The following is a 20,520-nucleotide window of genomic DNA, read 5'->3' as shown; positions in this document are numbered from 1 at the left end:
CAATGAGTTCTGTTTTTTGATCTGATTTTTGTCAGTACATTAATTGATCTAGCAGTATGCACCTAACTTCTCGCATATGTGCACTAACACGTATAGACCTTGGCCTGCCAGAGTTTTGCCTCTTAGGAAAGATATGAAGGGAACTTTGGGGAGATCTACTTTGTGCTAGGATAGGAATTTTTAGCTCATTCATCTAAACATCAGGCACTTAGTCATGGCACCTGGGCTATCTCTATTGATAAAGGAAAGGGAGAGGCTTCTCTGGTGATTTACTTAGCCATGTATCTGAGAAGAGAAGGAATCTCACTCTTGAGATGCTCACCTCGTTTCAGTGTCGGAAGAAACAACCTAAACAGTGTCTTTTAGGTGGCCAAGGTTAGGTGAGATGAATTTATGCTTAATCCTTCTGGTTTTTTTTTTTTGTTTGTTGTTTTGTTTTTCATTTGTTTGTTTGTTTTACTGCTTCCAAAGTAAGAACAATCTATTTGTTTTTGCTTCATTCAGAGTATATAGTACTTTGAATTTCTTCATGCTAGTTATGCAAATGAAAAGTGGTATGATGTTTGGAAATGCTGAGTTAATGGGGCAGATGTAATACTGGGATTTTTGTTGTGGCTTTTATATTAATTAATAGATAGGAAGGAAGGCTTTGTTGTTAAAGCAGTGGAGTGTAACTTGTGATAAAAGTTCAGCACTCTGTCACTGATTTCCCGTGTATCCTCAAGAAAGTAACTCCAGTCTGTGTGTCTCAATGCATCTAAAAAAGTAGTTCTTGCACTTCTACTTCTTGCTTGTCTTGTCTGAAGAGTTCTTTCAAGTGACAACTATCTCTCAGTCTGTGTCACTGCAATGCCTGGTACATTGGTCTCACTGGAATCTCTAAACTCTACTGTAAAATAAATAATTTATTACCTGAAAAACAGCTTTTTATAATACAATGTATTTCAGAAACTTTGTCTAGTCTCATTTTGGCCTCATAAGAGGACAAAAACATGAATAATCCATTGACCTGTACTAAATGGAGAAAAACGTGGAGGTCATTTTGTGTATGTTTAAGGAAAATGTAGGTAGAAGTTATATATGTAGGTCATATACGTATATGTAACAAAATAATAGTATCAAATGGATCACATGCTTTGAGGGATAGCAACTTGAAGAAACAGATTTTACTGCATAAAGTATTTGTATTAAAGTGTTCATAATTTGAAAACTCTACAGCATAATAAACATAATTCTTTAATAGGAATGAGTTGAATTGATTTTTGAATCTCATTGGTTTGGGTAAGATTACAGCAAATATTAGTTTAATCCCAAACTATCCATTCACTTTTGCGGGTATATCTTCAGTTGAAAGTGTACAATCCCTCTTGAATTGTTTCCGTCAGACCTTAATCTATACAAACATGATATTTATTCTATAAAATATGAGGCATTCTCATAATGGAGGTATCTACTAGCTTGCAATATAGCTCCCAACATGATTTTAATCTGAATACTGTGTGTTGATGTATCTCAGCTAAGATTTTTACTAAATCAAGTGTCCTGATGTCCTTAAAGCAGGATGAATGTTAGAACTAAAAAAATCCTACTGATCTGAATATCTCGGTCTTCATATTGATTAATCTAATGGTTATTTTTGTAATAATATGAATTTTTAATTAGACCCATTCTTGTTACTTGGTTTCTATGAACCAATTTTTGCATGTTAATCATTATAAAAAATAAATACTGTATCTGTAATGAAAGATAGAAATGATAAGAAAAAATAAAGGAAAAGGTGATAATTGGGATTGTAGCTGTATTGTGGTACAGTGTGGTATATTTAGTACTGTTGCAAGTGTGTACTTATAATTCCCCTTATATTTAGACTAGAAGAACCTACTGCAGCCTAAAGGAACTGTTTTCTGTCCAGAAGTCATTGCAACATGGCAAATATTGAATTTTTAATGTCCCCTACTGAATCTAACTGAGCAAAGATACATTTTCAAAGATTTTTTTTTTCATAGAGGAAATGTGAACTGAAATTTTGTGAGTCATTTTAGAATGTGCTATACATGTATTGGAATAACTATTAACAATTCACAAAAGTACAGGGATAAAAAGAATGTGAAATAGGATCAGTTTTGTTTTGTTTTTGTTTTTCAAAATAAAAATGATTTTGAATGTTACTTGACAAAACATCAGCTGAAGAAAGTGAGAAAAGCTTTGGAACTGATATTTTGGCAGGGATGCCAATAAAGGTTCTTTCGTAATAATACCGAAAATACTTCGCCAGTAGAAAAAAATGCTTTTTCTGTGATCGGATACTTTCGCAGAAAACAAGTCTGGTATTTGCTAAAGCCTTTGCTAAAGTCTTAGCTACCAATACTTAGAAATTTAAGAAGAACCTAGCTGAAGCCGTTAGACTAAATCCATTCTTCATGCACTTCCAAGGTAGTAAGAATTGTTCTGGGACTGCTTATGGGTCCTTTCATGTAGGCTTAATTCAGAGGAACCTGAGGAATTTTCCCTTATATGGTCCTTACAAATGCCTGTTGGTGTATCTTTGATTCACTTTTTAAATAGGAAGAGAATGAAAACCAGTGTACTTTTCCTCATAACTATGAGGTAAAGACAAACAAAAACTCCTTTTCGGTGATAATTCTTGAATATCAGTACCTCCAAAATAGATATCACTGTAGCTAGATAACTGGATGCCTTACTCAGAACTGCTCTCCAACTGTTCCAGGAAAACTTAAATCTGTTTTGGCTGAGTTATTGTCCTTTGGAACAACCTACTGCTCACTCACAGGGCATCTTTCACTGGCGCTTCCAGCTAACATTGCTTACGAACACACTGGAAAGGGGCTGCATAATTCACGAGGACATAGTGAATCTACGTGCCTCGTGAAAATGGTCCCAAAAGTGTGCATGAATTCTGGCAAAGATCCTACTTCGTCTTTCTGGGTCTGGTAAAATATGAAAGATTTGGGGAGATTTCCTGTGTGTTTCATTACAATTGCCTCCTTTGTGAGACTTCAGCAAGAAAGTCATCTTTTCCTTCAGCTGGAGAGCTTCTAAGGCCTCCAGAGGAAGCTTTGAAATGAAAAGTTAAAAGAGGGATGGGCTTTGTGCATATATACCCAATTCTGCCTGTTTGGTCTACACATTATAACCTAGCTTTTAACTCCATTATTGGATACATTTTTGTGTTTTCTCTACATCTTCTGTTTATCCCTATTTTCTATAGTGTTAGGTATATTTAGAAATACATGTATTACTTATACATTTTTCCTTATGTATCAAACAGAATTTGTAAGTCATTTATGTGAGCAGTACACAGTAAACCATTTTCATACAATGTACTAAATATTAAACATAAAGCATAACGTGCTAATAAAATGTTGCTAACGTAAGTAGGCCACCTAAATTAGAGGCTAAGCCAGCTCTGTGTTTAACTATCTCATCTCCTGAATTGCACCTTTGGAAGGTTTTAGAAGGCTGAGCAAAGTATGGTACATAAATATTGACAAAATTATTAATATCTGAAAGCAGGGAAAACAAATTATGTTGGACCATTATAGCAATTAAGAGTAGATGATGTAATACCTCACATTTGTACAGTTTTGTAGAAACGATGAGGGAATAGTAGTTTGTTAACACCTTCTCAGATATTATCCTAAAATTCTTGTAGAGACTTCTGCTCGTGTGTGAAAGCTTTGGAATAGATTTTTGGTGGCATCATTCACATACACAACTTCAGTATATTTGCATATACCTTTACTAATCCAGGGCTTCAAAAGCAATATTATAAAATTGTTTCCAAAGAAAGGCTGGTTAAGAAAAATTGTCTGAGATTCACTACCACGTTTCTTGATAATAATTTTGCATTTTTCTGGACGGCAGTGACTGCGTGGTTCTCAACCTGAGGTTACTGAGGTGGAGATAGCGTTGTTCTACACTGCTGATTGCTGAAGACTTTAAAGGGTGTGCGCCAACTTTGTCATGTGCAGGGCTGTCACTGCTTCATCACACCTCCAGGAAGGAGCTTGGAACTTCCTCCATTTTCAACACAACACCAGAAAAGTGACTGCACCAGATCAGCACTGCCTTAGGGATAATTATACATAGGAAGAAGGAACGTAAAGATGGTTGGGCCTAGACCAGTTGCTTGTAGGATCATCGGGGACCTGTGGCATTGACTTTTATTTGAGGGGTAGGCAGGGTTTACTTCAGCAGGGTAGCTTTACTGAGTAAAGAAAATGGGCTTGTGCCTGAGACTATTTTATCCTTCTTTGTAGCACTTCTGGCTGGAACCTTCACCAGCTTCTCTTAACCCAGCTCCTTTCTAGCAGATTTACAGAAACAGGAGAGGTTGCATATATGCCTCACAGGAATCTTGTTTTCACTTAGCTGCAAGTCAGAAACAAGCCAGCTCATTCACTGGTGAACACATGAATACAGGATCTTTGTACTAAAACTTTTATTTCTGTATTTAAAATTCCAGCAGGGTTCAGTGAGAGGAAGGTATTTTGGGGTTAATAAGAAGTGTGTATTCTTCAAAACAACCCCACCTCTGAAAAAAAAAAAAAAAAGTCCACACAGCATTATAAAATATCTGCTTTGTGTCCTAAAATAAAGCATGTGTTTCATGCTCTAAAAGTCTGAGGTTTGTAGCTGAAAAAGATTAAGTAAATAATTCAGAATTTGTTGTGTTTACCTGTTAATAATTAAGCAGGCTAGTCTGTGTACTTTTTATAGATGTCGAGCTTTATTTATTTATTTTTATATACTTGGCTTATGTTCTGATTTTTAAATTTGAAGAAGTTTCTGCCAAGGAGGAGATGAGAAAATAGCCATCAAGGAGTTAAATGTTGCACAGTAACCAAAATCTGTGGGGACACTTGGTCTCTGGAGAGAATGGAGAATTGTCATCTTTCTCTCTTCCCTTATGCTTTCCCCCAAACCAATTTCCAGTGCTTTGAGGAAATTAATTTTTAAAGGTGATAATTTTTTTTTTTTTTTTGGACAAAAGCAGTACCTTTGATTCTTACTTTCTGATGCCAGTGGCTAGGGATAGAGGATTCTGTTACGAGGCGACATCTCAGTCAAGGAAAAGTTTCAGCCTTGTCCTCTTTCAGAAATAGAACAGACATTTGAAGGAAAAAATAAGCCACCAGGCACATAATATTTCTGTTTTCTTATAAGTGAGTTACTTACATTTTGGTGAAAGGTGATGGCTCTGGAGTCTGAAATCTTCTTTGTCATTTGAGTAGGTACAGAGAGGCCAGCAGCAGTGTGAGTTTCTCTCACAAATAAATTTAGAGTTGTTCATTGTGAGACTGTACTCTGTGGTAGCTGGTAGTTCAGTCTGAACAGATCAGTCAGGGCATCTTTACTCTCAGTGGTAATGAACAGGGCAAGAAGTTGCCAGGTTGCTTTTGAATCTTAGTATCTGTTTCTTGAGGGAAAAACAAAAAACAAAAGGCACTTGATTAGCAGCAAAATTATTCTATGTTTTCTACCCAGTAATTTTCAGTTACTGTTTACAGAAGCTAGACCAGGCATAGATTGAAAAAGAGAATAAGTAGAGATTTGGGTTTGTCTTTTTTTTTTTTTTTTTTATGCTGAGAGGTAGGGATCCACCCCACTGTTGATCATTCCCTCCCCACCTTAAGCAAAGTCATTGCCTAATTTTTTTAGTATTTGAACTGTTCCTTTGGTCTTGGCAGAGTAAGATAACATTTGATATTTTCACTCACCTTTTCCAAGGGTGAGAGAAAGCACAGGGTAGTGAGAAAAGTCAGTTGAAATGATTGGCATTAAAAGACAAAAGCTGCTGAAATGTGAGAGTGATCTTTGGACTGTATATTAAAAATCAAAGATTTAAAAAGACTGTTTATGTGAGAATTAATAGCCTGATTTTGTTGACAGTTGAAGTCTTCATCTGTTACCATGGCATGTTTTAATTCACTGTCTGCATTGGTATTTCCTTCTGAAGAATTATACATGCTAGTTACTAGTACCTCTAATATTAAAAATTCTGCCTCTTGTGTTCCAGGCAACATTTTCTGTTTCAATAAAGACAGTACATAAAGTTAAGAGGAAGTTAAGCTGGTAGATAGTGTTACAGAAGCTCACCTACTTCCTTTTCTCCATAGCATGACTTTTGCCTGAAAGGTCATTTTGTTTTTATCCTAGAGGGTTATTAATCCAAGTCTTCCGTATAGATAAATGTGGGCAAATAGTCTTCTTCAAGTAGAATTTGGAAGTGCACAGAGAATTTAAGTTGTTTTCTAAAAGATTTTATCCTGCATTAAGAATGGTGCTGTAACACCGAGTATTGTTTCTTTAAAAACCTTTCCTGCCAAAAAGCCAATTCATATCCAGTTTGTTATCTTACACTCACAGGTCAGGTCAGTAGTCTGTTTTTGGCAGTCTTCATGTAGAAATTCTCTAAAATCTGTCCTTATGTTAGAAATTTAAAGCTAGTCATTTGATTTATTTTTCCCCCTAGACAGACAAGCTTGACTCTTGAAACAAGTTAAAGAGATCTCAAGTCTAGTTCTCAGTGGACAGAAGTCAGTATCATGAAAAATGTTACTACATTAGTAGTAATTGGTCTGTTGTTGTACGTCCAATGGAAGAGGTCGAACCAGTCACAATATGTGACCACTCAACATGATCCCGCAGTTCAAGGCAGAGGGTCAGTGGTGAGCCTATGTGAGTAAATTCGTTCTACTCAAAGTAGTGTCCTGGAAATGAGAGGATTTCAACCTTTAAGCTTGCCACATTAGCCTTTTTCATAAGCATTGCATTCACACTTGAGTTTTTTTGTTTTGTTTTTAAAAGTGCATTGCTGTGATGCACTGTCCATTTTGCTAAGGACATACTTTACCCAATGCTCATGCCAGGTTGACTGAACCTCAAGAGACCAAGGAATTTACTGGTAGTCTTACCATGAATCATTATCTGAAATCCTTTTGGCTGCTATATTCTTAGCATTAATCAACAGTGATTCCTTTCATCCACATGCTACAGGAGTTTAGTTTGCATGTATGATGATTGTATTTTGGAGGAACTGAACTGGAGTAATGCTAAAATAATTTATCTTATTCTTTGAAATTCACTCTTTGGATATAGAATCTTAAAAAGAGAAGATCCTCACAGTTGTCATCCTATAATATTTTCTCCCTCTTGGGAAAGGTTCCATAAATTGAGAGAAAAGTAAATAAAATTTGCACATTCTTTACATATTCTTATATGGAATGTACTTATCTTAGTTTCACTTAATCTGACGATAGTTCACTGAATAGGATTTTTTTCATTCATAGCAAAAGTCAAAAGGCCATGCAGCTTATAAGTTATTAACATAAAGAAGTGAACAAGTATATATAGTTCTTTCCTGTTAGCATTTGTATGCTGTTGCTACTGTATAATCAACTGGTATAACAGAAGAGGCATTTTTAATTTAGCACCATTTAAATTGTCCATTTCTGTATTTCTTATCTTTGTGGTAGATCTAGATTTGATTAGACATTTTAAAAAACAGCTAAGTATTTTAATTAATTGACTTCATCATTGAAAAAAAACCAACATTTTTTCTGGAAAATTACTGTGATCTACCTCAAGTCTCTGTGAGGATTGTGTATTTTGTGACGTTGAAGTCAGTAAGGCTGTTTTGAGCCAACACTGCGAAGTATTCACTTTTGCTTAGTACATGGGGCTTAACTTTCAAGGTGACCCGAAGTGAATTTCCTGAGTCGTGTGCATAGTTTTTCATGATGTCATACAGCTGCATCAGATTTTGAGCATATTATTTGATATAATTTGAGTCACCAATAAGCTGTTGATCCAAGGGAAACCGTTAAATGTAAACACAGAGGGTGGAATTTAAAACAAAATGAATGGCCTGTAATTTTAGATATGATAAGCTCTGTTAACAGTCTTGGTCCTACAAATGACCATCTCAAATATAAGGCTTGATTAATTTAAATTCCATATAAAAATAGTTTTTAAAAACTGTGTGGCAGAAACGTTATCACTAATTAAACTCTGGCATTCAAAAGTTTGGAAAGGATAAATTAATGGTAGTGAAAATAAAGAAACGTAGCAGTTATAATGACACAGACCTTTGTATAATACTTTCTGGCAAGAATGGTAACTGACAGAAAGATAGCTATGTATGCCATGGGTAGGTGTACAAAATTTCAAATGCCAGTAGACCAGAGAAGAGAAACTGAAACTTTTGACTTTGAAGAGCTCGAGGAGATAATGCCTGAGCATCATCACAGGTCCAACTGCTCAGTGACTTTAAACCAGAAAACATTTATTTCACCTTGTAATTGGTTTTTCCTGTACTTTTTCCTGCTTTTCATCTCTTCCGATTCCCCAGCATCGCCCTCTCTTCCTGGGCTCCCCCAGTATACTCTAGAGGCATTCAAGCCATCTCTCACTGCAGCACGTAGTTTGCCAGCCAGTGCAGAGCGTTTCAGTTGTTAGATGAGTTAGACATTAGGCAAACAGCACGGTTTCATACCTACTAGTATCGCTCAAATCAAACATACCCTCGTGCAATACATCTACCAGCATCTAAAGGTCAAAACCTGATCCTCGTTACTCAATATTTTAGGCCTCCTGGTTTGCTTTATTCATTGTCGGCGCAGAACTGACAGACTGTTCGAGATCCTGGTTGTGTAATGTTGGAAAGTGCTACCAGCTGCCGCCCGGCGTGTCTATTCAGGCAACAGCAGACCTTATGAAAGCTAAAGCACATGCTGCACAGCCTTAGTTCCAGCAAAATAAACCTCCTTCCCTGAAAGCGGTGGAAGCCACCATCTAACAGACTGTGTGCTCTGTGCACTCACAGCTGACCCACGTAGGCCAGAGAAATTTCCCCAGATGGAGAACCTGGGGCATGGTTCGCTGGTGATGATCAGAGGTAGGAAGCACCCAGAAAACTAAGGGAAGGCTGCAGGTGTGAAATGAAGTTGTGAGTGTGTCACCGAGGTGGAAACAGTAGCACCTGTAGTAGCACCTGTAGTAGCACCTGTAGTAGCACCTGTAGTAGCAAGGATCTGGTGGGAAGTCAGGCTTGGGAGCAATGAGCCAGAAGGCCTGCTGTCATTATGTCTTCTTTAACCTGAGAAAACAATGCTTTGTGTCCTTTCTTTCCAAATAAGCAAAGTTGCTCCAAAAAGTAGTTCTTTCAGTTCTTTTCTGTTAACAAATTGCTTTTAGCAGGTAACAGATCACAGGTCCGCTAACAGATTAACAGGCAGCAAATCATATGAGCTTTGGAGAAGCAACTCTACGACAAATAAGTGCCATTGAATCAGTTCTGCAGTATGGCAAGGGGGTCAAAATCTCAGTGATTAAAATGCCTTTGTGGATAGCTTTGAAAACCCCTCACCAGCAAAGGATTACAGAATACCAGTAGGCTTGGTTATCCCATTCCTGCCGTACTTGAGCTGGTTATTAGATTTGGACGTGGGTTCCCAGGTGGAAGGTCAGCACTTGGGAGCAATGAAAAGATCTTGCAACTCCTGTGAGGAAGCAAGAAGCCCTGCTGAAGTGGGTTTGGGAGCTGTAACCAGAGTGAACCTCTCATAACAGGAACTGGAAGTTACGCCAATTAGGGCCCTAAACCATACTCTGAATTGGTGGAAGTGGAGTGCCCAAGTCTCATTTCTGACTTCAAAATACTCCATCCTCAACTGTTTGGCAGCCAGTTCTGAACATTTTGTTAATTAGTGTTATATGGTTCTAAGTCTGCTTTTAATTCTTTTTTTCAAAAAGCAGCCTATAGAGAGATTTTCTGAGCATTCTAGTCATTAAAGCCATTTATAGCTGACAGATGCAAAGACATTATACACAATTCTTCATTTAAGGAGAATAAAAGAACCTCTTTAAACTCTTGAACTGTTAGAGTATTTACCTGTAACTTTTCCCACGAATGCATTTGAATGGCAAACATAACTGGTGAAACTTCAGTTGTGACACCCATTTGTTTTTATCCCTAGCAGGAATGAAACTACACTTAATGGAAAAAATGAGATTTTTTAATTTTTTTTTTAAAGCATGAAGTCGTATGAATCACTCTCTGCTAAATTGGTGTTCAGTTGTGTAACTTTTCTCTCTGAAGTTCACCTGTAACGTGACAGGTTGGATACTAGTACAATTAGCTTATTTGTTTGTCACCTGTGTGCTAAACGTTAATGTGTAGGACTTTTTTGTTCTTCCTTCAGATAGTTATATGTTTATATATATACAGCATTCCACCCACTTCCCCCACTGAACTCGTAGTTATTTGACTGTTATAAAAAATGAAGGTATTGTGTGCACAAATCTGTAAACATAAGCATTTTTTAAAATTTCTTTCTTTTTTTTTTTTTTTTCTTTACAGCAGCATAAAAAAGAAGTGTTGAGAGCTGCTCTTAACCCTTTTGGAGTCCGAAGTCAAAAGGTAAAATCAAATGCTACTTTTTGGGTTTCTACAGGTGTTGATACCGTAATTGTTTGGAAATGCTATTTCCCTATCACATTTGAACCGAGATTTCCCACAGGAGAAAAGCAGGGGTACGATAAGAAGACTCAAAACATTATTAGATCTCTTTAAGAGCACCAACATATCTGGGCTTAAATTATGCAGGTAAGTTACAACTGGTAAACTGCAATTATCTATTTTACTTAATATAAAAACATTGGCGTTAGGAGTCAGTGGGACTTTCAGTAGGGTTTAATATTGCTACGGATTTAATGATTTTTGTCTCACTATAACTTGATAGTTTTTATGATATATAAAGTGTTTTTTTTCAAATTACAGTAAGACAAATCCTGTAGCTCTTTTCTCAGGCAAGAGTCCCTCAATGGGAGTTTTGCCTGAGTGAGAACTGAATGAGGTCTAAATAATTAGCAATTAAAATATTCAGTTATTGTGCTACTGTATATAACAAAGCACTGGAGGTATTAAAAATTGCTAATCTCCTCCTTATTAAAATGTTAACTGCTAAGCATAATACAGCTTTGCATTTTCTATCATTCATTTTTGCAGTTCATTAGTAGAGGTGAAATGTTAGTGACAAATAGTCATTTGAACTTTTAAGGAATTGACTTTGTCAAGCGGAAGTGTTTGTGGAAGCCATGGATTTTAGTCAAACACTAAATAATGTACAGAGAAAAAAATTGATATAGCATTTGTGAGTATTTACATAGGAAGCCAGGTGGTAAGCTACTCATCAGGAGGTGGAACTAGACAGTTTGGATATTCAATTTGTATACATTTTGATCAGCAGCTTCTTGTAATGAACTCACGTAAAGAAAATACAGATTAAGGATTGTCCATAGGGTATACTGAACAAATAATCTTCAGTGAGAGGGTTAAGAGACTAGCATGTGAATGATTCAGTAGCAGGTTAAGAAGCAAAGTTGGTGGCAGTGTTCAATTGTGCACCCAGCTCAGTTAATTAGCATGTGAACTGTTTTGTTACTAAGGTAGTCAATATAAGGGCCAGAGTGTGCTCTACTCCTGTTTTACTGCACAAAAGAATAAAAAGAAGTGAGATGTATCTCCTGTCTCCTTTGGCACAAAGCAGCTGCAGGAGGATGTGCGGAGAAGGAGAAAGGTTTTTGATGAGTGAGAAAAGAGTGGTGAGCGAAGGTGATAACTGGTAGATGAAGAAGGTGCATGTAATGTTACTGGAAGAATGTGGTGACAGGTGAATTTCCCAAGGGAAGACAATTCCCTGAACACTGTTCTTCTCATAGCTTCTCCCTGGAGTAGATTTTGTTACCTCTTATGCCTAAAGATTTCTTCTAATCTTTCTGAAGAGCCATTCTAGGCCTGGGCATTTAATTGTTCCATGTAATACTGCTGGCAATTCAGGCCATGATTCTGCAAGGATTTACACATGTATTTCACTCACAGCATTATGAGTAATCCTGTTGAAGTAGATGAGATTAATTGCAGGACATAAAGTTAAGCATGTATATTAGTCATTGCAGTAAAAAAAGGTGTAGTTTATTGTATCTATTTACTTGTTTATGTTGAGTGTGGGAGACTTTTTAAAGATACATAAATACATGGGATTTTCTACCAGTTGTGTGGCTTATAAAGAGGGGTAGATGGTAACAAAATAAGCTTTTCTGCTTGTTCACCAAATCCACAATTTTGTCAGGTTCTCAGCTGTAAAGTGTGAAAAAGAATAGGCTGCTATCATTTTCCTTTTTACATGCACAGTTAAACCTCTGGCTAGAATGAGATGATCATATAATTTATTATAGATTAGTGAAGAGGACAGAAATCAAACAGGAAGACGTGTGCTTATGTGGACTCTTGTTTATAATTTCATCAGATTGGTACACACCTCAGACATTTTATTTAGTGATAAGATATGCAAATTGTTCTGGAGCCAGCAGTAATACTTTCACCTGAATGTCAAAACTGACAGGGATTTCTAAATCAAACCTCAACAACAACTTGTATTTTAAAGCAACTGTTCCTAAGATATAACCAACTGCGGGTGAGAAAGTGCAGAATTGTTTTCATACTTCATACTTCCTTCATGCTGTTGATTTCCCTCCATTCTCTTTTACCTCTGTAGAGGAAGAGAGTTGCAGGCTTACCTGTAAGTATTGGGTGTAACTATTGGCAACAGTGCAGAGGAGCTATACATTTATGTGGAAGTATGCACAAGGAACAGGAATGCAGATTGAAAGTGGGGAGACATACAAAACGAGATTTACCAGAGGTGATGTTTTCTGGTTTTCCAGATGTCTACATCATACCTTCCATATGCTCATTTCAGCTGATTTCAGTTGGTTTCTCTCTCTTTGGTTTTAGTTTCGTTTCATTTGTGCTTTTATTTAAGAATGTAATCGTAGAAGCCTGTGGACGCAATGGAAAGTTTGGATGTTAGCTCGATCCTTGGGATCAAAATTTCTCAAAGCTGTGGATGTTAGCTGCTGGGGTTTTGTTTTTGAGTGTACATACAGTCACGTGAGAAAGGGTGTCACTGAAAATAGAGCTTGTGATTTAAATGTTAGTTGTGTTTATTTTTGGAGTCCTTGTTCAAGTCAAAGTCCACTGCATGTGAAGTGATAATAGTTTAATCTTGTATATTTTCCTCAGACTTTGTTCTTCTTCTCCCTTCTGTGAATGTCTTCACATAACTACATCCAAAGTCTTCCGTCTGAAGTTTTCCAAGGGCTTTTTCTTAGAGCTTGTTTTCTTGTTGTTCTTAGCGTGTGTATTTATTAACCAGGAAGACATCTGGGCAATGAAAACATTTAACAAGGGACAACAACTTACGTATTCCTGTTACTGTACATGGGTATATGTGTGGATGTGCGTGAGACAAAGAGAGGTGATTACAGAGATTATGAAAGATTGCTGTTTGTTTTTGATTATGTGCCTAGTTGCTTATGTTGTTCTGACTCTCTGAGTTCTGTTATATCACTTGGTCATTGTGTCCTAATAAACCCTTATTTGTGGTAGATGAAAATGTCTGGCCAGTTGCATTGTCTGTACCAGCCTCTTACAGGTGAGATTTTGCTTTCCACATTCAAATAGGAGCAACAAGTTTGTTTTCCTACAAGATGAGAAGAAGGATTTATATCTGCATTCCTGATTAGAGAGATATGACCCATCTATACAATGTAAGTCCCACAATATATGCTCAGGGAATTGGGTCCCATAGGTTTCAGGGTTCCCAGAATTACTCTTTGTGGAAAAGAACTTCCAAAATTCTCAAGGCTTGCTACTTATGCAGATTTAGGCCACTGCAGAACATTTTGTTTACAACAACTAGTTCTAGGACTTACGCTGATGTTGTGGATACTTAACTCCTGCCCACTCGAACAGAGGCACTTCAAAATAATTAAAGTAAATGAATAATCCACACACAGAGCAAAGCCTTTCAGAGGGAAAGAGAGTTTATTGAAAGAAAGAATTTGCTTTTTTTTTTTTTTTTCTAAATAGTTTTTTTCAAGGTCTTCTTAAATAAACAGCAAATGCTTTTGTTGTAAAAAAAATAATAAAAAGCTTAAACTTTAATTTTCTTCTTTATCATGACTGATGAGGTTAAATCATTGAAAACTAGAAGAGATCAGGTTGAATTTGGTTTCCCAAAGCTGAAGTCCAGGCAGTAGTGTATTGCCTCACTGCTAAATGCTGACTGCGGTAACAGTGGGAGAAGTACAGTGGGCGTTGTGGTATGCTCACCTTTGATGCACTACTTGAAAAGCATTGGAAAGATTTGAAAGAATTTTGAAGGAATTTCTGGAGCTTTCTGGGGACTGCAGGGTAAAGCACCAACAGAGGGGGAACAGCTATGATGACTTTGATTTTTCCCTGATTGGCTAGAGGGAAACCCATTGTTTAGTCTTTCAACTAAATGGATGCCCTTTAACCATCTGCTCCAATATTAATACCATGGCTGCTCCTAACAACATTGGTACTTGCCAGTTGCCATTAAAGTTGTTTACTTCATGCTGTATAGAAAATAATTGCCTATAGCTGATACCAATAACCTTATTAGTCTTACCATAAACTGCACATACATATTTGATAAATGGGAATATTTGTCATATCCTTTCAACATCAAGCTTAACAGAAAATCTTTGCTCCTGCAAGTTTCTTCCTTACATGCAGAGTCCAGGAGGCAAAATTCAGCTTCTTTCTTATGTTGACATTAGATTTGCTGTTTTTTTTCTGTGCTAAGTTTGATTCCAGGCATCCGGCAGCATTCCAGAGGGAGAGGCGACCAGCATCACAGTCTGCAATGCTGCTGCTCTACCTTCCATGAATAATAGCCCACTGGGCTAGTTAATCATTACACTCACTTTTTCCTGTTCCTTCATAGCTGATTGCTGCCCAGGGGACATGGGTTACCACAGTCTGGCTGCCAACACAAAGTTCAGTGGTGTGTGTGTGTTTATGTTTACCTGCGTGTATACGCATTGTGGTTTTCAGCAGATATTGTAGTAAAACTAACAATGCAAGGTCAGTGTGTATACTTTCCTATATAAAAAGAAAAGATGGGAGAGAGAATGTTTTATTTTGGTAAAGACATTTACAGTTCCTCTAATCAACACACTAGCACAACAGGTTTCCTCATTTAGCACTTTAAAAGTGGAACTGGAGGATGTTAAAATTTTCTTTCTTAGCGATTCATGTTGATTTGCCAGGGGCCATGATCTGACACATTCTCTCTGAAAAAGACATCGTCCCTGTCCGCTGGGAGTGAAAAAAAGTACGGGCAAAAAACAGAACATCAGTGAAGTCTTTTGAGATTCAGAAGAAGGTATTTAACCACCATGGTTCTTGCTCAGATATATGCAGTTGTATTGACTGCTGGGGTGGAAGCCAAGACAAAACTTTCCTTTAAGTCAGATTTTTTTCATCGTAAGTGTGGGTCATCTCGTAATACTTGGTGGATGTGGTACAGATGACACATTTTTGATGACACATGAGCATTTTTGGGACATAGAACAAAATTTGGTAATAAAGCCTTTCTTCTCTTTCACTGACTCAGTTTACCTTCAGTGAAAAGAAAAAATAGTTATTTTGCTGTCCAGATGTCAATATTCAGATGTCCAAACAGATTAAAATACTGATCTTTAGTATCTCTGGTGTTTGTTTTGAGAAAGGTAGTTTTCTTCAGTGGATAGCTCAGGGCAGTGTGTTGTTTTTTGCTTTTGTTGTTGTTTGTTTTTTCTTCTGGTCAGATTTTCTCCCCCGGTCAGATTTCTTTTATGTTGTCTTTTTTAAACCCAGTAGGCACTTGGCTACTACAGTTCATGCAATTAGAACTTGGGTTGGCAAGGGACTAATTGTTAAAGGGAGTGGTAAGTCTTCCATCTGGTAGAACAAAATTTTCTCTTCAAAACATTACTGTGTCCCATAAAGTTCCATAGATATATCTTCCACTGAGTAGTACTCTGAAATTCTTTTTAATTTCCTCCTCCCTCCCTCTTTTTCCCCCTTCATCTCTCCTTTCTTCCCAATTTCCCTCCTTTCTTTGTCTCCCTCCCTTTCCCTCTCTTTCTCTGTCTCAGCATCTCTCTCTCTCTCTCTCCCTACACCCTCTTTCTGTAGGTGGACATCTATTTTTCTCTTAGAGCTAATTCAAATGTTTGCATGGTGACATTGTGGTGGTGCCGTTGAACACCCTACATGTGTCTCATCCAAGTTTGTAAACCTTCTAGTCAAGACCAACCTACGTTATGCAGTAGTATCAATAGCAGGACAGCATTGCTACTTAACTCAGTGCTATTAGAAATGAGGGTCATTTAAAAGACCAAACCCCTCTTTCTCCTGTACCAGCAAATAAAATATCAGACAATAAGATGAGAGACAGCAAGAAGTCAGCAGCAGTATGAGCTGGACCATTTGCATGGCAGCAGCAAGCATGTTTTAGCGCCAAGTAGATGATACAGACCATTCTGACTCTGAAAAACAGCTTTGAGCCCATTGTAGCCATTCCCTCTGGTTGTTTTGAATCAAACCTGTATCATTCTTATTGATATTAATAGGACTTCGGGGATTATGTGAGTCCCTTTGCCTTCAGAAGGCATATCTTAAGGAAGGCAGAGGGAATTTGCAAAAGTAGGCAGTCTCTTCTGAGAGACAAGCAGCTGAAAGCTTTTTTTTTTTTTTTTTTCCTGGCAAGAAATCAATTTTGAAGAAAATAAAGGATCAAGAAATGTTGCTACTTAGTCACTCATAGAGTATTTTCATTACATACAGAATCTGCCTTTAATTTTTTAATAATCTGAATTGTCATTTGCAGAACTGTGATCAGAAACATTTTCCTTCCTCTATATGAAAGTATGTTTACAATGATGTTTATAGGCACATGTAGATGTTCTTTATGAGATGGGTTTGGCCCCAAGATCTCAATTCCCATGTGTAAGAGTTCTCTTGTAAGTTATGTTCTAACAGTTTGATTGGTAGGTGATTAAAACACGATGTTCAAGTCCCAAGTGCTTACCTGAGATATAAACATGATTTGAACATATGCTTTAAGCCTCCTTGATATTCTGGAGGCCGTCAAACTGTAGGTTTCTCAGGTAAGCTCCTCAAGCAAGACTGGAGACTCTCGTCTTTGTTTCAGAGGTCGTCAAGGGAGCATGACCTCCTTCCTCTCTGTTGATACACTGTACTGCAGCAGACTCTTGAATTCATTTAGAGGTGACTGAACTTCCCCAGATCTTGGGAAAAAAAAAGATTTTTCTGAAGCAAACTCTGGACATTTGAAAAACAGTTTTTTCTTTGGTTGTCTTGCAATTAGTTTTAAAAATCCTTATCCTCCCAAGGTTCTTCATTATAATTGGTGAATCTGAGCAGAGAGGTGTGTGGAGGCAACACTGTAATGGGAAAAGCCTAGTTATTATCCACATTGAGCCAAGTAAGCAAGCCCACCATTCTCCCAGGCTCTGCAGAGAAGTGTGTGGTGTTTTTTTTCTAGCCAGTGTCTGGGGAAGGGAGCTGCACAAATTTTCATAATAATGCACAGTTCCATCTTCCTCTCAGGGAGATCTACCTGCTATGGTTTGGAGATCTGCCTGTGGATTTTTGAGGAGACAGTTACACGTGTATGTACACTGAGCATCAGTGGCCTGCAGGTAATCCTGTTGCCTCTAATTCTAGGACTTTGCTTCATAAACAGGTTCAGTCACCCAAACGTTGTTTATGGCAGTAACTGCAAGGCAGCAGCAGGTGAGAAGTATCTTGAATATGCCCTTTCCTGGTATTGGCCACTTATATTAAGTAGTGTATACATTACTCACTTAGATTTTTTCATAACATATGCTTGAAATCAAGAGTTCTTTAAATTTTCAAGATCCTTAGAATCATTCCGTAGTTTTTTAACTCATTAAATTAAACTAGCTGCTGGATTTTATGTTCAAACAGTAAAGTGACCCTTCCTACTTCTGCTCCTTTCTTGGATAAAAATCCTCCTTAGTTCTCTGAAAAAATTATATGTGCATGTAAATAATTTTCATCTCATAATGGAGTCCATGTTTATTTGAATATGGATGTCTTAAATGGCAAAGAGAAGAATATACTGTCACTTTGAAAGCAGGTGTCTACTTTTTCATTAAGTAGCTCTTAGTTTTGCATCATAGTTAGACTTGTTTTTAAATGTTTAGATCACGTTTTTCTGGAACACAATATTGAGAAGGAAAGACACTCGGTTACAAAATCTCACTTATTTTTTAGAATTCTTTTCCCTAACATCCAGTAATATGGATATAACATCCAGTAATATGGATGTTAGGGTTATAGTCTGGCCCGTTGTAGAAATAATACAAGCCTTAAGAAAGAGACTTGAGCTTAGATATTAAAACTTGTACAATCAAAGCATGCTGATCCGGATTGAGCTTCTAGAATTAGAATTTAGCCTTTAGATAAAATCTTACTTTAGTAACTAATACTTTGACATTCAAATAATTGGGTGTTTTTTTAAAAACAAAAGCTGAAGGTTTTCCCCCTTTTTTAAACAATTTTCTAACCAAAGATTTTTTCTTCTTGAAGTCTTGCCAATGCCAAAAATAAGGAGGGAACATGTGGACTCATGCAGAGTGCTCACTAGGCCAAAAAAGAAAACAGAAATACAAACAAGCCCCCTAAGCTATGTCTAAGTAAACTTCACATTTCCCTGATATGAACAAAATGCAGAACTTGCTTCTTACTGCCGTGGAAATATCAAATGAACTAACCTCTCCTTTTACAGAACAATTTTTGTGTGTTCTAGTTCCGTTTCTCACTGGAAATCAAACTGCTTTGTTTTTAGGCATTTCTCCTGCACACGTAGTCCCTCATGCGTGTGCACGCACATACACATGCACACAAAAATAACAAAAAACAAATCCATGCATCCTAGGGAATCAAAGACTTAGTTACATTTTTCATGGGTTGTTATAAATATGTATAAAAATTTCCCATTGCATGAATTTCCCAAGGGGGTAATACATGAAGTCACAAAGGAAAATATTATGGCAAAAAGTAATGAAGTAAACTCAAATCTAGATTATCATTTTAGGAAGTTGCAGGCTGAAGCAACAGACTAAAAATGGAGCAGCTAGAGTCTAGGTGGGTTTGGATGTGACATTTTGTTTTTGTCTTTTTTTCTGGTATAAAGTTAAAAGATGACATTAGTGTAGTCTCCAGTTATCTCTAGAAACTTTTTAGCTCTGTAGGATAGCTGCAATATGAGTAAGACAAGAAGCCTTCATTGTTTTGTGTAACTTCCTTTAAGGTATGGATTGTTAACGTAGCATTAGATGAACCAAATGGGTGTAGTAACTCCTACTGGAAACATTTTGGGGGATGATCTCTTAAAATTGGGAACAAGTGCTTTGTTTTATTTATTTTAATTTAATTTAAATTTATGTATTTATTTTGATTTCATTTCTTTTTTTTTTTTTTTTTTAAGAAGAGGGGCTTGGGGAATGTCTGATTTTTTTTTTTCCCTGATATACTGCATACACTCAAATACCAGACAACAAAACTTCCTTCTTACACAAAGCTGCCATTGTTTTAAGACTGTTCTCCTACCACTGAATCTGAGTTGAAACAGGTGCCTCACTTGCTTGGCTCTCCTGGAGCAGTTTCATGCATTAAAGCACCACACATACCGTGCACAGTGGCACTATTAACAGTGCAGAATGAGGCTGGGAGAAAAACTCATATAGGAGCTACACACCTAGGTGCAGTTAGTAAACAGAGACAGTTACCCTCATTAAGCATAATTAAACCTAATATTGACTGTAAACTGTTACTTACCTTAAACTTCTCTGCAGACATTGTGGGAAAGGGATTAACTTAGCAGATAGGTACACTAATTACTACCTTCTTCACATTAAAGTTACCATCAGGAAGGCCTATATTCATAAATAAAACATAGTAGGGGATGAGAGACTGAGAAATATGTAAATTCATTTGCAGAAAAAAAGACCAAATTAAAAAAAGAAAGTTGAGTGATGCTACTGGAAGCAAAATGGCACTCTAGCTAATTACCATGAAAAGTATGATAAATCATGGACGTGTATCCTTGACTTCTGACTGATAGAGCCTGCAGAGTGCAATCTCTCATGCGTAGCTGCCTCTGACTGATTTAAACCCATACCACTATCGGGTTTGATGGGAAAGCACAAAAGTGTGTTATTTTATTTCCTTGGGTATTGTTGCTACCTCTTTCTCCTAGAAATGACTTGCAATTATTGTGAAAATACAGTCTGATTTCTTGTCTGCAGAAGAATTGTTGTTTGATGCAATTGACAAACAAAGGCTCCGAAGATGGTCTAGTTATGGTTTAATAGCTGCATTTTCAAATGCAATTGATCTGGTATATCGAGACAATTACAGAAATATAATAAAATGTCAAGGGAGGGGTTGCTTTTGCTTTGGTGTATTTATTCTCAGGGAAGAGATCTTGTGTCCCACAGACAAGATCAAAAGTCAGAGACAATCCTATTTATGAATTTCTGTTTGTTTTCTGTAGAATTTTAAGTGAGACACACCACTACTGTGTGCTT

At 37.0% G+C, this 20,520-nt stretch overlaps 1 protein-coding gene across 37 annotated transcripts in view; it reads left to right on the top strand.

Moving 5' to 3' along the window:
* The window catches only part of ZBTB20 (zinc finger and BTB domain containing 20), a 480,501-nt gene that overhangs the window by 50,901 nt on the left and 409,080 nt on the right, over positions 1 to 20,520 (top strand). For 35 of the 37 annotated variants that reach the window (XR_010834157.1, XR_010834158.1, XR_010834156.1 and 32 more), the window contains one exon: positions 10,385 to 10,444. The exons of 1 other annotated variant lie outside the window; for it this stretch is intronic. The gene's annotated coding sequence lies outside the window, so the exon portion shown is untranslated. The remainder of the gene's footprint in view (positions 1 to 10,384; positions 10,445 to 20,520) is intronic. One more of the 37 variants, XM_067003560.1, reaches the window with a different exon arrangement.

The sequence above is a fragment of the Anser cygnoides genome, chromosome 1 (genome assembly GCF_040182565.1).
Source record: "Anser cygnoides isolate HZ-2024a breed goose chromosome 1, Taihu_goose_T2T_genome, whole genome shotgun sequence".
Lineage (NCBI taxonomy): Eukaryota > Metazoa > Chordata > Aves > Anseriformes > Anatidae > Anser > Anser cygnoides.
The sequence above is the reverse complement of the archived record's forward strand: the minus strand, read 5'-3'. Positions and strand labels throughout refer to the sequence as shown.